Consider the following 16,545-nt stretch of genomic DNA (forward strand, 5'->3'; position numbering starts at 1 on the left):
CCATGACCGTTTCTCCTAGGGCAGCCTGTACCCTGTCCACACACACATAAATACACACACACGGGTCACTGCGGTGCTACTCAGCTGCTGATGCAGTCAACTGGAAACAGCCACACTCCTAAAAATCAGATTGTTTTTTTTTTCCTTTCCTGTCAAATACACTCAAGTTCATGCTTCACAGACCTTCATATTAAATGACATATGGGTTTGCTGTTGACACTGTCCAGGAAAGATAGCCAAGCTTGAGGCTTGAAGAATGACAAGAATGTGTGTGAGCATGTCTTTAAAAGGGGTAATATCATAAATTATATTATCATTTTATAATTTTTCTAATTATAATGCTTGAAAAGTTTTTGTTGCTTCGAAAACGGTCTTAATTTTTTGTTATAGGTTTACATGACTTTCACCCTCCTTCTGACCTTTAGAAGTCATTGGTCCTGCGTTTTGCTGCTGTGCCTTTAAGACTATAATATAAATGGCTGAATAATAGTGTTTGACAGATGTAAACTGCTGGAACTCTACAGAGCCGCTAAAGTGACATGGTGGTGGAAAGAAATATGTATGTCAAAAGTTTTGCATTTCCCAAGAAACTTTACATTCACCCGCAAAACATTTGCGTTCCCCTGAGAAACTTTTTTTAGATTTAGACTTAATGTGGAAAAAAATGCTAAATCAATATACATTATATGATCAGCACCTTTACATGCACACTAATATGATAACTCTGAAAAATCTACATATTGACTTCACGATTTAAATGCAAACCAAATAACTCAATAATGCATGTAAACTGCATTTGCAAGACTTTATTAATAAATCAAGTTATTTCATATTATTAATGAGGTTAATGTTTAAAAAAAATTATATGACTCCAGGTATTCCATATGTTGTGTCATTTGACATTTATTAAGGCATTAAAAACCGAAGAGTATTGGAAACTTATGGACTCATTCATTATATTGGCAAAAGTTGTTTTAAGTTTTGCCCTCCATATCATAGAATTCAGGTGTTCCAGTCACTTCCATGGCCACAGATGTTATAAAATCAAGCACCTAGGCATGCAGACTGCTTCTACAAATATTTGTAAAAGAATGGGTCGCTCTCAGGAGCTCAGTGAATTCAAGCATGGTACAGTGATAGGTTGCCATCTGTGCAATAAGTCCATTCATGAAATTTCCTCACTACAAAATATTCCAAAGTCAATTTTTATTGGTATTATAAAAAAGTGGAAGCTATTGGGAACAACAGCAACTCCACCACGAAGTGGTAGGCTACGTAAAATCACAGAGCAGGGTCAGCGCATGCAGAGGTGCACAGTATGCAGAAGTCACCAACTTTCTGCAGAGTCAATAGCTACAGACCTCCAAACTTCGTGTGGCCCTCAAATTAGCTCAAGAACAGTGTGTAGAGAGCTTCATGGAATGGGTTTCCATAGCCAAGCAGCTGCATCCTAGCATTAAATCACCAAGTGCTATGCATTGGATGCATTGGTGCAAAGCACGCTGCTACTGGACTCTAGAGCTCTGGAGAAGAGTTCTCTGGTATGACAAATTATGCTCCTCTGTATGGCAATCAGATGGACAAGTCTGGGTTTGATGGTTGCCAGGAGAATGGTACTTGCCTGACTACATTGTTTCAATTGTAAATTTGTTGGAGGTGGAGTTATGGTGTGGGGTTGTTTTTCAGGAGTTGGGCTTAACCACTTCCAGTGAAAAGAACTCTTAATGCTTAAGCATACCAAAACATTTTGGACGATTACATGCTCCCAACTTTGTGGGAACAGTTTGGGGATGACTGCACATTAGTGCACAAAGCAAGGTCCAGAGTTGAAGCTGTTATAGCTGCAAAAGGTGGGCCAACTCTAATATTAAACCCTACAGATTAAGAATAGGATGTCATTAAAGTTCATGTACATGTAAAGGTGTCCCAAAACTTTTGGTAATATAGTGTATATTATACTATAATGCAGTTACAGATACAGCATTTTGACACTTCTACTTCGGCTACATGAGGACACATTTTTATAATTTCTTGTGTCAAGAAAAAGATGTTTTCAATCGAAATACTCCCTCTGTTTGGATGAGCTTAAATCCTCAGTAAGTGTGCTTTCCTGTCACATCACACATGCACACTTCAACAAGCCGACAGAAAGCAGGTTAATGTGTTTACATTCCAGGAGAAATATGGGTATGTAGCACAAATCTAGCCGTCTCGATTGGTTTATGTCGATATACTGTTTTATTCTGATAAAAGAAAATGGGTAAACGCATTTGCATGACCTTTGTCATGTATGCATTGTTGGCTTTAGCATTATCAGGATAATATATATATATATATATATATATATATATATATATATATATATATATATATATATATATATATATATATATATATATATATATATATATATATATATATATATATATATATATATATATATATATATATATATATATATATATATATATATATATATATATATATATATATATATATATATATATATATATATATATATATATATATATATATATATATATATATATATATATATATATATATATATATATATATATATATATATATATATATATATATTTTTTTTTTTTTTTTTTTTTTTTTTTTTTTTTTTTTTTTTTTTTTTTTTTATATATATATATATGGGATAATGTACACCCAGCCGGTTGTTATCGCAGAATAAACCCCGACAGTGATCAGGACCCTGACGCGAAGTGGAGAAAAAATGAAACCAAACCTATGATTTACTCACCCTCAAGTCATTATAGGTGTAAATGACATTCTTCTTTCAGACAAATACAATCAGAGTTATATTTAAAAAGTCCAGGCTGACGTTAATCCCAGCAGTTGTAGCTGTTTTTGAAGTCCATAAAAAATGCAGCTGTCCGTCAAATAACGCCCACCGGATTGTGGGTGGGGTGGTTGACGGAAGTGGGCGTGTCTCTACTTTTAATTACTTTTGTTTTATACAGACTATTCAATCAACTATCCCAAACTATGTATCACTTGAAAGCTAAAACACTCAAGATTCATGTTCTGAACTCGTTTTTGCAATAAATACACATCAGAGGAAAGGGTTCAAATAAATGCTAAAGCACTAGCTATTTAAACATTAGCATAATAAACGTGGTACTCATCTTTCATCTCCTATTGTGTAGATCAGATCGGACGAATCCACGAAACATCAGCATACATGTCTTTGTAAGAGTCCACTCTTCAAAATGCATCCCACTTTTAATCCAAAACAACAAAAAAATAAGGGAAAAAAACATGAGCGTTATGAGTTAGAGTAATAAATCATGTACATTTTCAATGAAATAGCGATTATAGTCATTTTTCTTACAATCTCCCCTATACGTTGGACTGTTCCTGTCATATTAAACCCTCCCAGGTCTCTCTCCTTCAATCACAGGCTTTCTGATGACACATGATAGGAAGGGAGTGCGTTACTGGCTGCTAAAGCTGTCAGTCAAATGCGACCATGCTTTTAGTTGGATAAGCCAGTCAATGCCTAGCCAATGCATAGCCAGCATATATTTGATTGATGGATGTAGTAACAAATCAAAAAACATTATTTTGCACAGTGTTTGTAAGATATGCCGTAAGCATTGATGAATACAACTCTTGCTTACAGTCTCCATAGCATCCAATAGTATCCAGCGTGAGCTGCTATTTTTAGCGCACATACCGCACACGTACAGACTCAATGATTGTTTTTATCAACTAAAATAGTTTTTTTACACTTGTAAATTCTGTAAATAGTTGCTTTAGTTTTTCAGGGACTGTAAATGCATTATAATTAGCAGTTTTTATTTGAATAAAAAACAACTGTTTACAATTACAAATATTCCGATATAAATGGCCTTTTTGAAAGGGCGCCTAGGCTTTTTTTTTTTTACAGAAGCTTACAGAAGCTACACTTTTGAGAGAATCATCCTCAAATTCAGTCAAAGCATGATCAGACATTCAGCTTTATATTTAGGTTATTTTCAGGCCATTTATATTAAAATCTCATAATTTTTTTCCTAAGAAAAAAACAAAAAACATAAGTCACTTACATGCATATTTCCCCTTGTTTTACTTTGTTTCTATACTATTTTGAGTTATGTCTCTTGTGTAACAATATTTCAAGTGTCTAGTTTAAAATAAGACCAGATTTATGAATTTAGACCATAGGGTTTAAGAGCTGCAGATCTTTTTATTTGGGTATGTCGTTTTCAGAAACACCGCAGGTTAAGAGGTTAATTCCTTTTTTTTTTTAAGTTTTGAAAGTTACAGTAATTTTACGTGGTACATTTCTTAAAGAAATTTTAATTCTCATGTCTCATGTTAAAAGATCCCAAACCACTTTAACCTGTATTGTTTCGGTGACACATTTGTGCATTGAACAACGTCCTGACTGAACTAAAAGGTCACCAGCCTCTTCATAAAGGTTTATGTTTCTGTGACTATAGTTTCCTTTGTGCAGTACAAACAGTGAAATGTTGTTCAAATAAGTTTGAACATTTGGATCACAAGCTGTGTGTGGGGCACAGACAAGTATGCTTGTGTGACCTCTGACCTGTCTTCCCCTCAGTACACATCTAAAGGAAGTTCCGCCTGTGGTTAGCCCACACAGCCAGGAAATCATGTAGTGCAGAGGGAAGTTGTAGGGCTGTAAAGTTGTTTTAGATGTTGTGTGACATCTTTGACCTCCACTCATGATGCAACATCCTCTTTCCTTTATTGGAAAACACAGCTGAAAGCATGCGTGTTTATCCATAAAGCGAAAGATGCTGTCTAAAGAATGCACCGTATGTATCCATTTGTGTACACGTGTATCCCGTTAACTCTTACAAGACACCTGCATGCACTCCAAACACCGGGACTCCTTGATTTCCCTGCAGGCTGAATGCTACAGGGACCCTTGTCTTCCTCTGTAAACAAATACAGGCATGATAAAGAACATGGCTGAACCTGTGTTTCAGCTGAGAAGTACAACTTTGTGTTAGTGTGTGTACAGTATATCAGGCCTCAGGTGCTCTCTAACAAAGCACTTGTTTACTCTGCCGTGGTCTCCAATGTAAACACACACACTGAGAAATGGAAGCCAATTGTGCTTGGCATTGTAAAGAGCACATGAGGAACGGAGCTAGAGTTTTGGCTGTGGCTTTCTTCAACTGGAGAGATTATGCTGAATATTATTGGATATTATAACTGATAATTATTCTACTTTTTCCTTTTTTTTCTTGAGTCTAGACAAGGGTTTAACTTGTGATTCAAAATACAGCATCAATAGATGCAGATCACAAAAACTAACGTCTACACTGCAGGATTCATACGAAAGCCATATACTGTCCATTTGTGTCCTACTCACTTTTGTGTCTGCAAGGATGCATACTTTTTTTTTTTTTTTAATCAGATGTTTCTTAAGCAGCAAATCAGCATATTTCAATGATTTCTTGAGAATCATGTAACACTGAAGAATAGAATAATGATAGTGTGACCAGATTTATCATAGTGAAATACAGAATGGAATAGACAAAAATAGGACAAATGCAAAAGTTACAAATGAAATAAACTGTTTTTTAATTACATTGGGTTTATTTAACATTTATACATGTATGTAACATTTTATTGTTTGATAATAACGCATACAGGTATTTTAGGCTGCTGTCACTTTAAAATGCTAGGATCAAATATATTGACCCATTTTTTTATCCGTATTTCACCGAGCTGTTTGCACCATAGCTGACTGTATTTACACCATAGCTGACTGTATTTACGTGAGATACTGGACATGATGGGCATTTTGACAACTGTGTCTGTATTTGACCATTCAGACACGAAGAGAACTGAATTCGGGTTTTTGCATTGTCTGAGGGAGAGCTTCTATTGCGTATAATTCAGCGCATGACCACTTGCTGAACTCTCTTTATAGATCCTTGTTAAATGCTTATTTGACATCTTGGCATCTGACTTGATCTCCTCTGCGGCCTCAAATATACCTACACCCTTAAAAATAAAGGTGCCAGGAAGTACCAAAAATGAGTTTTCACAGTGATGCCATAGAAGAACCATTTTTGTTTCCCCAAAGAACCGTTTTGTGAAAGGTTCTTTAAAGAACCATTTGTTTTTAACCATTTTATAGTCTAAATAACCTTTTGTGCAATGGAAAGGTTCTTAGGATATTAAAGGTTCTTTATAGAACCATACACCCTGCCAAAGAATCATTTAGGAACCTTTGTTTTTAAGAATGTATCAGCAAGTTGATCGATAACGAATTGTGGTTAGAATGTAATTTTTCTTCTTCTTCAAAATATACCATGATGAGATTGGCTATTTTCATGGGACAGGAGACTGCTACTCAATTTTATATGATCACCTAGCAAAGACAATTTTGGAAAAATATGGGACAAAATATGATTTGATGACACTAAAAATGGAGCTGAAAATGGGACTCCTGGGAAAAACTGGTCGCTCGAAGTAATGGAAGCTTTGAATTAATAACAAATAGAGACATTATTTAAAATTGCAGTAATTAACACAATTTATAGTAATTGTGTTAATTACTGCAATTTTAAATTTAAATTTTAAAATTTGATCAAATAAAAACAGCCTTTGAGACTTTCTCATTAGTCTACACTGCATCAGTACTTTACAGTGTTATATTCTTAACTCACACAGAGTTTTGATTTTGATTAAATAGAAATAATTTTGTGTTTAACTCATGTCACAGTATGTTGCCTCTTTTCAGTTACTTGGAGAGAGTATTACTTGACACAACAACAAAAAAAGCTTTTTTAATGTTAAATATTAAAATAAATAAATACTTAATCTTGCTTTTAGAATAATATAAAGGTCTGTGGGGTAAAATACCAAAAATGGGTTATAGCTTGTTCACAAGATTTTTAACTTGAAAGGAACTCAGAATATCACTGATGGAGTACTTCCAGTCTGGTCTCGTCCGTGTGACATTTCCATATTACTTCGTCAAATTATTTCAGCTACAGCCTACAACAGCAAAAGAAATAAAAACCCAAGACCAAGTAAATAAATATGTTACCATTATATGTGACCATTTGAGATTTATACATCTAAATAAATAAGCTTTCCATTGATGTATGGTTTGTTAGGATTGGACAATATTTGTCCAAGATGCAACTATTTGAATATCTGGAATCTGAGGGTGCAAAAAAATCTAAATGAGAAATTGTAAATTTGAGAATATTGTATAAGAATTAGTTCTGCGCATAAGCGTTTTAGGGACAAAAACCTGACAAACCTCGGGTATGCTTTTATTTTCTAGTAATTCAAATGGTTCGTCATTAATTATTTCTTAATGTGTTTGTTCATGATACCTAAAGAAATACATTTTCACAGAATTTATTATTTAAATAGGTTAATGTTAATCGATAAGATGCAGTTGTTCATTTAATTTTTGTTCATAATACATAACTAATATGAAATATTATTCATTCGTACAGTTATGCATGTAGATATTATCCAAGCTTAATAAATTGTTATATAGTTGTTCAGTAAATAAACAATGCATTGACTAAAATCATTTTTTTGTCCTTTTGTCACCATATAGTGCAATTGGCATTAGTCAACACAGAACTAATGGACGAGTCAGTCCCTACTCCGTATTTCCCACAGGATTTTGGGGAAGCTGTGGTTGGGTGTCCCAAGAAAATGTTGTGCATTTAAATGTTAAATTTATCAATCTGGTGCACTTTGAGAGTTCAAGCCATATTCAGTGTGCAAATTGAACAAAGAAAAAAGTCTGTGCATTAACTTGTACCTGAGCTTTAAAGGGGACTCAACTCTTGCATAGCTGTTATAGTGTCTCAGTCTACATTACACTAAATAATAATAACAATCCTAGGGCAGTAATGGCCATAAAGGCCTAATTTCTATACTTGAAAGAGATAAACATGTGAGCTTTTATTGTGGCGGAAAATGGAAAACAAGCTGTATGTATCTCATTACAAATCATCAGCCATGCAGATGTAAAAATAATGCGTAACTAGTGGCCACTATGTTCCCAAATGCACGTTAAACTCAGCACCAGCACCAGCACGGATGGAGTTCACCTTATTCATTCACTGTGAACTGAAATGCTGAGTTGATCACGTGAGCGAAGCGAACAGCACAAGCATATGGATTTAATCTTATTTGATGACCCTTACCAAGCTTTCGATTTTAGTATGTTTGACAACAATGGCGCAAAACAATGAATAGGAAGCTAATGAATGCGAATCACTGAAATCTATTTGACGGTCAATGTTGATATTGTGGCGGGCCAGCCCAAATAAGTAAATGTATTGGAAACACTGCTACTGACTGTCAGTATAGTTCAAAAAATCCTTCTGAGTGCACTATTCAGTGAAACACATCATCTGTCATTAGGCGACAGATTGTCCCACACTCCTCTCCCAAATTCCCTCTTGAGTGTCCCTCACAATATGCCCAGTGCCACTGTATTCCCTGCGTCTCCCTCCCAGTAGACCTGCCCCACTCTGGCTCTCTTCAGTACCTGAACTCCCTCACTCGAGCGGCCGTCAGGCTAATTGCGGCGAACGCGCCTGTGAATGTATACGCAGTCATTACTGCTCACAGTGTGTGAAAACAGCAGAGGCCACATAAAGACGCACTCATTATGAAAAATGAGGCTCTTGAGTGAATTACATCGATGCGTTTGTGTGTCTTGTAGGTTGCGGCGTCCCCTGCGAAATGCCGCGATGAAGGGCGTGGGCAGGGACGGAGCTCCCTAATCAACACGGCAATCGCATTTCCATATAAACAACCAAAAGCTCGTCTACATACAATCCAATTCCATATGATGTGGGCTTGCCGTCAGGGCTTGTAATTGCTTCAGTTCGCCGAGTGTTCGAACAGGGCAGAAGAGGATGAGAGAGGCCTCTGGAGAAATGGAGGAATAGTCCAAGCGAGAGATTTTTCAATGACCTGAGCTCTCCAGCGGTCTAGTATCCAAATACACTAAATCAATGCTCAGTCATACAGCGATAACAAGCCTCCTTTTATTTTCACCGTAATGGTTATGAATAATGTAACTGCAACATTTAATGTGGCATAACCTGTTTTTAATGCTCATCAAATGTTTTGGAGAGCAGTGTTGCGATTTCACACAAAACCTTGGAATATAGTACTTGGTTTCATTTGAATGTTAGATTTGGTTATCAAGCAACAAACTTTTGAACCGTAGTGTATATGGAGCAATTTGATATACTTGTATAATAATAATGCTTTTGCATCTTTTTCAAAGCTGAAAAGCATCAGATCCCATTTATAGCACTTGAATGAGCAGCATGGACACTTTTCAAAAACTTTTTATGTTCCACAGAACTAAATACACAACATTTTGGGGTGAACTGTCCCTTTTTAATGGAACTGTCCCTTTAAGATCAATCTGCTGCTCTTTCTACAGATTGATTTGTTTTCAAGTGCTTCCCTCTACAAATCGGGCAAATCATGTGATCTGCTTCAATGCAAGAGCTTAAATAATGAGAATCATACATAAACATCACCTGCTCTATTCATCTCAGGTGAGAGAGTCTCTCTCTCTCTCTCTCTCTCTCTCTCTCTCGCTCTCTCGCTCTCTCGCTCTCGCGCACGCGCTCGCTCTCGCGCTCTCTCTCACTCTCACACACACACTCATTCTCTTGCCCCCTCTGGGATGCTTCTCCTCCTGTGGGTTAAAGTAATGTCTCATCCTTTGGGTTTTCTTCTCCTTGAGATGAACAGAAGGAGAGGAGGAGAACAGGTAGTAGCATTATTCTCGCCTTTTCGTCTGTAATGCTGAACCCTGGCCAATTAGGTGGATTAAAACCAACAAAACACCTCCATTAGTGGGAGGTATTGTTACATGCTTGCTGATCATTTAGAAGTAAACTCTTGAGTGCCTCCTGGAATTCTCCCCCGGAATCTTTTTTCCTTTCATCTCGCAGGTCTTCTGTTCTCAGCAAAGCAACCAGAACTTGTGTTGGTGCCATGTTTTTTTGTTTTTTTTAATCTCTGCTTATGGCTGTGCAATTAAACATTAATAGCTTGTAGTTGAGTTCTTATTTAATTCTATAAACTATAATACTGATCTGCCAACATTGTCGCGCTATGATATAATAAGCTGATAACATCATTTTCTCCAGAATGATTGTAACCAGCCTGCTGACGGATTTTTGGTAGCCCGTTAGAAAAAAACGTGGCCCTGGGACTACTCTTGCATATAAAAAAGACTTTTGACTCACATAGGTGTGTTGCACCATTCCTGTCGGATATGGAAGGCACAATATCGTTTTAATCTCAATATGTCTGCAAATCCAGTATCATCCTGAGACTTGTTTACAAATGATTCTGCTGTGAAATGAAGTAAACATGTACATTGTCTTTCCCACGTGAGTTGGAACTTCATAAAAAAATAAAGTATCACGCTCCTAATATTAGGATCCAAAGGAAGCTTATTCAGCGACTGTGTTCTTCCACAACCAGGAATAGCGCAATTTCTTGCTATCTTCTTCGGCATGTTTATTGCTGCTGGCTAGCGCGTTCCGAACAGCTCCATAAGTCGGGGGGTGGGGCTACTGAATTAGACGTGCTTATTGTTCTGTAGAAGCTGTGTATTACTGTAGAAGTTGTGGCATATTCTGAAATCGACTATTTTCTGGGCCTGATGTCTATAAAAGCTTTTCTTTGACTAACAAGGAAGTTTTCAGCTCTGAAACTTAAAGGCTATTGTTATATAACCATGACCTTTTATATATCAAAAGGTCAAGGGAAAGTTGATTTCTCAATTCATCTCCTCTTTAATATGCTTTTTTGGTGCTCAAGAAACATTTCATATTATTATCAGTGTTGAAAACAGTTGTGCTTCTTAAAATGTTTGTGCTTTTACAATTTTGATAAATGAAAAGTTAAAGAACAACATTTATAATGTAAAAAACAATTATATTTCAAATAAATGTCTTTACTGCCACTTTAGATCTATTTACTGCATTATTTCTGCATACAAGCAAAATTCACAATAAAAATGTATAACAGTAGTGTAGAAATTGCTTCGTTTTGTGTTGAACTTTTGGCTGGAAAAATTAAAGAGTGCATACTTGTTTTGTTATACAAAACGTTGATTTAGGCGTTGATTTACATAACACCCTTACCTGTACATGATTTGCTAAATGCTAGTTAGTTGCAGGTAGTATTAGGAGGAGGAACATTCTCATTTAGTTTTTTTTGTTTTTATTAGGAGACATTCTTATTTTAGAGAGCATTTGATTGCACAGAAGTTTGTAGTGCATGAAGAGTCTTCAAAAGTAACTGTTTTCCCAGAAAGACCAACATATAGAAAGTCTCAAAGCTAACAGACATCTTGGTAACTGTACTAAAAAAAAAAAAAATTCCCACCAGCTAAGGTCTGTTCTCCTTGGGCATATCATTGATAATTACATGGGTGTTTTTTGTCTAGGAACGTTTGTTTTAATTTAATTTTAGTTGTGTTGGTCAATGACTCTCTTCACTTTCGCTTCCGAGCTCTGAAACCGAACACATTGAGAGCTCTCATCAACAATTGAATGGCTGAAAAGGAATTAACCTCTAAGTAGTGCGCCGCACATTTGCAGAGTGTGTGCCCATATCAAAGAGCATATTTAATAGAGCGCTGTGGTGTGGAGAGCTCCAGCGGAGTGTTAAATAGGCCGAGAGCTGGAAGTGAAGGGCAGAGGTGATATCCTTACTAAAGGTCCCTAACAGCCAGAATAAACTGTGCGCATACACGCTAGAGAGATGTATACGCGTTCTGCATTTGGGATTCTAATCGTCACGTGAACACAATGGGTGCGGGAAGTTTGTTTGTGTCATACCCAGGAGACATAGGGTGAGAGATATGAAATTTATGTGTGTATACGCGAATGTGTGCGTGTGTGCGTCCCTGGGGTTGGGGGGCCGTGCCGTGATGGTACAGATGGGACAACATATGACACGTGAGGGTGTGGGGACACTGAGGCTCTCTCCGTCCATCTGGACTCCCCTCTGATCTGCCCTGCCTCCCTCTGCCGTGTGTGTTTGTTTGTTTGTGTGTCTGTTTGTTTGTGTATCTGTGAGTAAGGGCTAGCTATTCGCTCCTACATGGCTGTTTGTTTTGTGCAACGAGCTCAAAAGTTTATTAGATCAGTATTTGCTCATATTTAGCAGTTTGCGCTAAGGCAAACTTTGAACAAACCTTTTAGTATAAAACTTTAGTTCATAATGAAACAATGACAAATCATGTGGCTTCTGTGTGAAGAGGTGTACTATGACATATTCTAAGTTTTCTATTATTCTAAGCTTAGACTTATGCAATTTTGCCTGGAGGGCATAAAATTGATTTACATGGAAAGAGGGAATTGAGACATTTAAGTGATTATTAAGTTAAGTTATAGAGATTATTAAGTTATAGAGCTTTTTTTTGGCATGGCATGGGACAGTAAGTAACAGCACACTGTAAAAAAAAAAAATTCTGGTCACTGATTACATCTAAATTTTTCATTTGACCAAATTGAATTTCAGTCAATGAAATTGCATTATTTCACAGACATTCAATTTGGCTAACTACAAAAAATGTTTTAAGATGTGATCTGTGCCTAGAAAATGTTCAATTGGAGACATGTTTTTTTTTTTTTTTTTTTACAGTGCATAGAACACCTCATTCATCATCAATAGGCCAAGCGATACTGTAGTGGTTATCAACTAATATCTGCCTTTTTAAATCTATACCTCTATATAGTACTTTTCATAATTTTGGGTTTAGTAATATTATATAAATTAATACTTTTTCAGCAAGAATGCATTAAGTTGATCAATAGTTGACAATAGTTAAAAAAAATAATAATAATAATTTTACAAATGATTTCTAGCTATTTCAAATAAATGCTCTTCAATGTACTGGGAAAATACACCCGTTTCAAACAATATTAAGCAGAACAACTGTTTTCAGAATTGATAATAATGATACATGTTTCTTGGGCACCAAATCAGCATAGTAGAATAATTTCTGACTGATCATGTGACACTGAAGTAATGATACCTAAAATTAAGCTTTGCCATCACATGCATAAATTAAATTTTTCGATATGTGAAAGCATGAGTTTAAATTGTAATACTATTGCAATAATTTTTTTGTGACTGTATTTTCAATCAAATAATTGCAGCCTTGCTCGTAAGCGTTTTATTTCAAAATATGAAAAATCGTACTAATCCCAACTTTTTTTAAGATAGATTCATCATCATTCCATCCTTTAATGAAGTGGGCAGTCATTTTATATCAGTGACATCATTGGGATGATGAAAATTTTTAGTGTTGCACATTCAAACCCTTCTTTCCAGTCAAATACAAAACGGCAGCGGCCCAAAATTTAGGTTAAGTGATGTTCAATTTAGCTGAAATACCACCATCAGCTGAGGTGGAGAGATGTTCTGGATTTGACAGCAGAGTTTTGACCCTTCTATTGCTCCAACACAACCTATCCATTCCAGAAGCTGTAAACCTGTCATTTGAACATGTCTTCATCCCCCTCTGCCTTGTTCTTAAAACGTCATCTGTGTCGCCCGCCTGCGTTGTCCTCCCTCCTGTGGCCACTGTGCCATAGTGCATTGTGGGTTATCGGCGGAGCTCAGCCACGTTTGTCAGGTGCTGAGGAGGCTGTTTGAAATTCATGTTCGGTAGATTGTCAGACAAGAGGAGAGTGTGTGTCGGGGGGAGGCGGCGCTTGAAGGGGGGGGACTGTAGCTTCATTTCCATATCAAAGAGCCAGCCGCCGTGGTCTAATGGTAATTACAACGGCCAACAATTGGTGCTCGCTGGTCGGATCATAACAAAAAAAAAAAATTAAGGGTGTGTGTGTTTGTGTGTGTGTGTGTGTTAGGATGGAATACAGGGGGGTGGAATTGGCCAGGGCATTCAGGTTATGTTAATACAGCTCATCTATTTAATTAGTGCTCAGACGCAGGCTTTGTTTACTTCTGACATGTCTTTTTTAAATGTGTGTGTGTGTGTGTGTGTGTGTGAGAGAGAGAGAGACAGTATGGTAACGGAGGTTTTCTGGAATGATTTGGCCCATAAGATTGAGTGAGAATAGTACAAGCAATAATGAGCTCCACTGTGGATGGACCTTTTGATGGTCGTCCTGACTCCGCCCCCCCTTGCTCGGCCCCCACTGGATCTGCTCACTAGAGAACATGCGTGCGCACACACGCAGAGAGAGAGAAAGAGGAGGAGACAGAATACACATTGTCCAGCAACCTGGCCAGCAACACAACCCACTGTATGACTGCATATGGTTTGTGTGCATCAATAGTGAGGCCAGGAAAAAAGTGGGTTGATCTTAGCGAAACGGATTGCATTTCCATTTTGTATATACTTTTTAAATTGTCATGAATATTATGGGGTGTACTCCTTTTCTTTGATTTTAAGAAATCAAAGCTATAGCTAGCTGGTCATGTTGGTAGTCTGACAGTTTTTGGAGGGAAGTAAGAGCGCCCTATTTTTTAAATCAATTTAAATAATTGATCAAATTAGGGTTTACTCTCAGGTTTTACATTTCACTCATGAATACATTTTTTTTACTCTATAAAATAATAATAATAATATTGATTATTTTAAGTTCCATCACATCAAAGGGTCTATTTACAGCCACTTCCTGCTTCCTGCTTTTAAGGTGAATTTAAATCCCATTGCTCAAACCACTTCAGGAGATGGTCTGAGGAGCATTCCAGACAAAACTGGACAAGTGTAAATGCATCTGATTGTTGAAACTACATATGGAAATTTTACTCCTTACAAAATGTTAAACAGTAAACGTGTGAGAGCATGTTATAGGCTTTATGACGTTATAGCCAGATATGATGGCAGTACCAAAACACGCATTGGTGCAGATATCTTTAGCAAGCCAGTGCACATCAATTGAACCGTTTTAACAAATTGGCTAAAAAACCAAGTGTGCTCATAAATCCTGCCAATAAAATTACAAGTAAAATATTTATTCTTTTCAAAGATGCTATGTCATTGTGTTAATTTTTTTTTACATTTTTATGTTTGGTTTTAGGTAGTAATTTGGTGCTATTAAAACAGGGCTGTGATGCCATGATTGACGGCTTCTCTGAGCGAAGTATTCACTGAGGAGCCAGCAAACTTTTTTCAGGATTTTTTTTTACATTTCCATAACTGTTCATTTCAAACCGATTTGTTCTGCAATAAATTGTATACTTGCTACTGCACAGACTCGAGCTCCAAAATGTCAGCACCAAAGTTGGACACTTTTCTACAATGAACAGGAGAGTGAAGGTGCGTCTTCCATCTTTTTTTACAGTCCAGGGTAAAAACGCATTGACCAGGTGTAAAATGAATGTAATTTGTACTCTATAATTTATAATAATTTTTCTTATTTTATTTATTTTAACAGCGGTGCTCCTAATTAATGTCCTGACCATTAGCTTTGCTTTTCGCTGATAATTTGCTTAGTATAACCAGAGAAGCAAGGTTAACTTAATATATGCATACTGTGATGTAGGGGAGAGGAAGGTGCAACCTAACACTTGAATCTAACACTTGAGGTTCAGAGTATTTTTTTTCTTTTCTTGATTTACTCTGAAAGAATGGAGGTGAAATGTGACATGCCTCATGGGTGGGGTACATTGTAACATGAGGGGCACATTGTAACATGGCCAAATTACAGCTTCAAATGTTGACTGATATAATCAAATATCCAAGACAAAGTAAAATATTTAGTCAATAAATACAATTATTAAGTAAAATATCAAAAATGTTTAGTTTGAAAGCAAACACACCTCAAAACAGTTACAGCAAGGTTAACAAAAAGTTAAACAAGATTGCCTGCTAAAATTCGCACTCGTGGGTCTATATATCACATAATAGTCGCTTCAACCCTTGGACATATAAAACAACCGCGGAAAAAAACGCGGACTTGGCAACACAGTAGTTGAGCTCTGTCTGTTGACATTTGACAATGCGTCGCTTCGTTGCTCTGATTGGTTGTAGGTCTGTCCAATTGATGTCTTTCCTGGTTCGGTTGAAACACGCTTCATAATCACAGCCCAATGGAGCAGTTTCAGACTCATATTCTGACTAGAATTGAGTATGACCACGTCAGGCTAATAGAATATAATATCATTGTTCTAATTGGGGCTCATTGTAACGCAGTGTGACATGCCCCACCTGCACAACTGGGATTTAACCCCGGCACATCTTCTGCTGGTTAGAATCAGAATTAAGGAATGATCTTAATTGTTAAATAACTGATATAAGATTAAAATATCAGATTTGTCTTTTTTTTTTTTTTATAAACACACAAAACAAAGATTTTTAATTTTGACACATGTTTTTCTCTAAATAATGCTATGGCAACTAGTGAATACACAGTTTCGTGATCCTGGCATGTGTGAAAAGTTTTAAACCATGCGTTTTACAACTAACCCCGCATTAGGTTGTGCCTTGCGCTCCCCTATGTGTGTGAAGAAATATTGCAAATTAATGCTTGG

The 16,545-nt window shown here is 36.5% G+C and overlaps 1 protein-coding gene across 3 annotated transcripts in view; it reads left to right on the plus strand.

Annotated features, from left to right (window-relative positions):
- The window catches only part of sox5 (SRY-box transcription factor 5), a 232,529-nt gene that overhangs the window by 42,901 nt on the left and 173,083 nt on the right, over positions 1–16,545 (plus strand). The gene's annotated exons all lie outside the window — the stretch shown is intronic.

This window comes from Pseudorasbora parva, chromosome 20 (assembly GCF_024679245.1).
Source record: "Pseudorasbora parva isolate DD20220531a chromosome 20, ASM2467924v1, whole genome shotgun sequence".
Classification (NCBI taxonomy): Eukaryota; Metazoa; Chordata; class Actinopteri; order Cypriniformes; family Gobionidae; genus Pseudorasbora; species Pseudorasbora parva.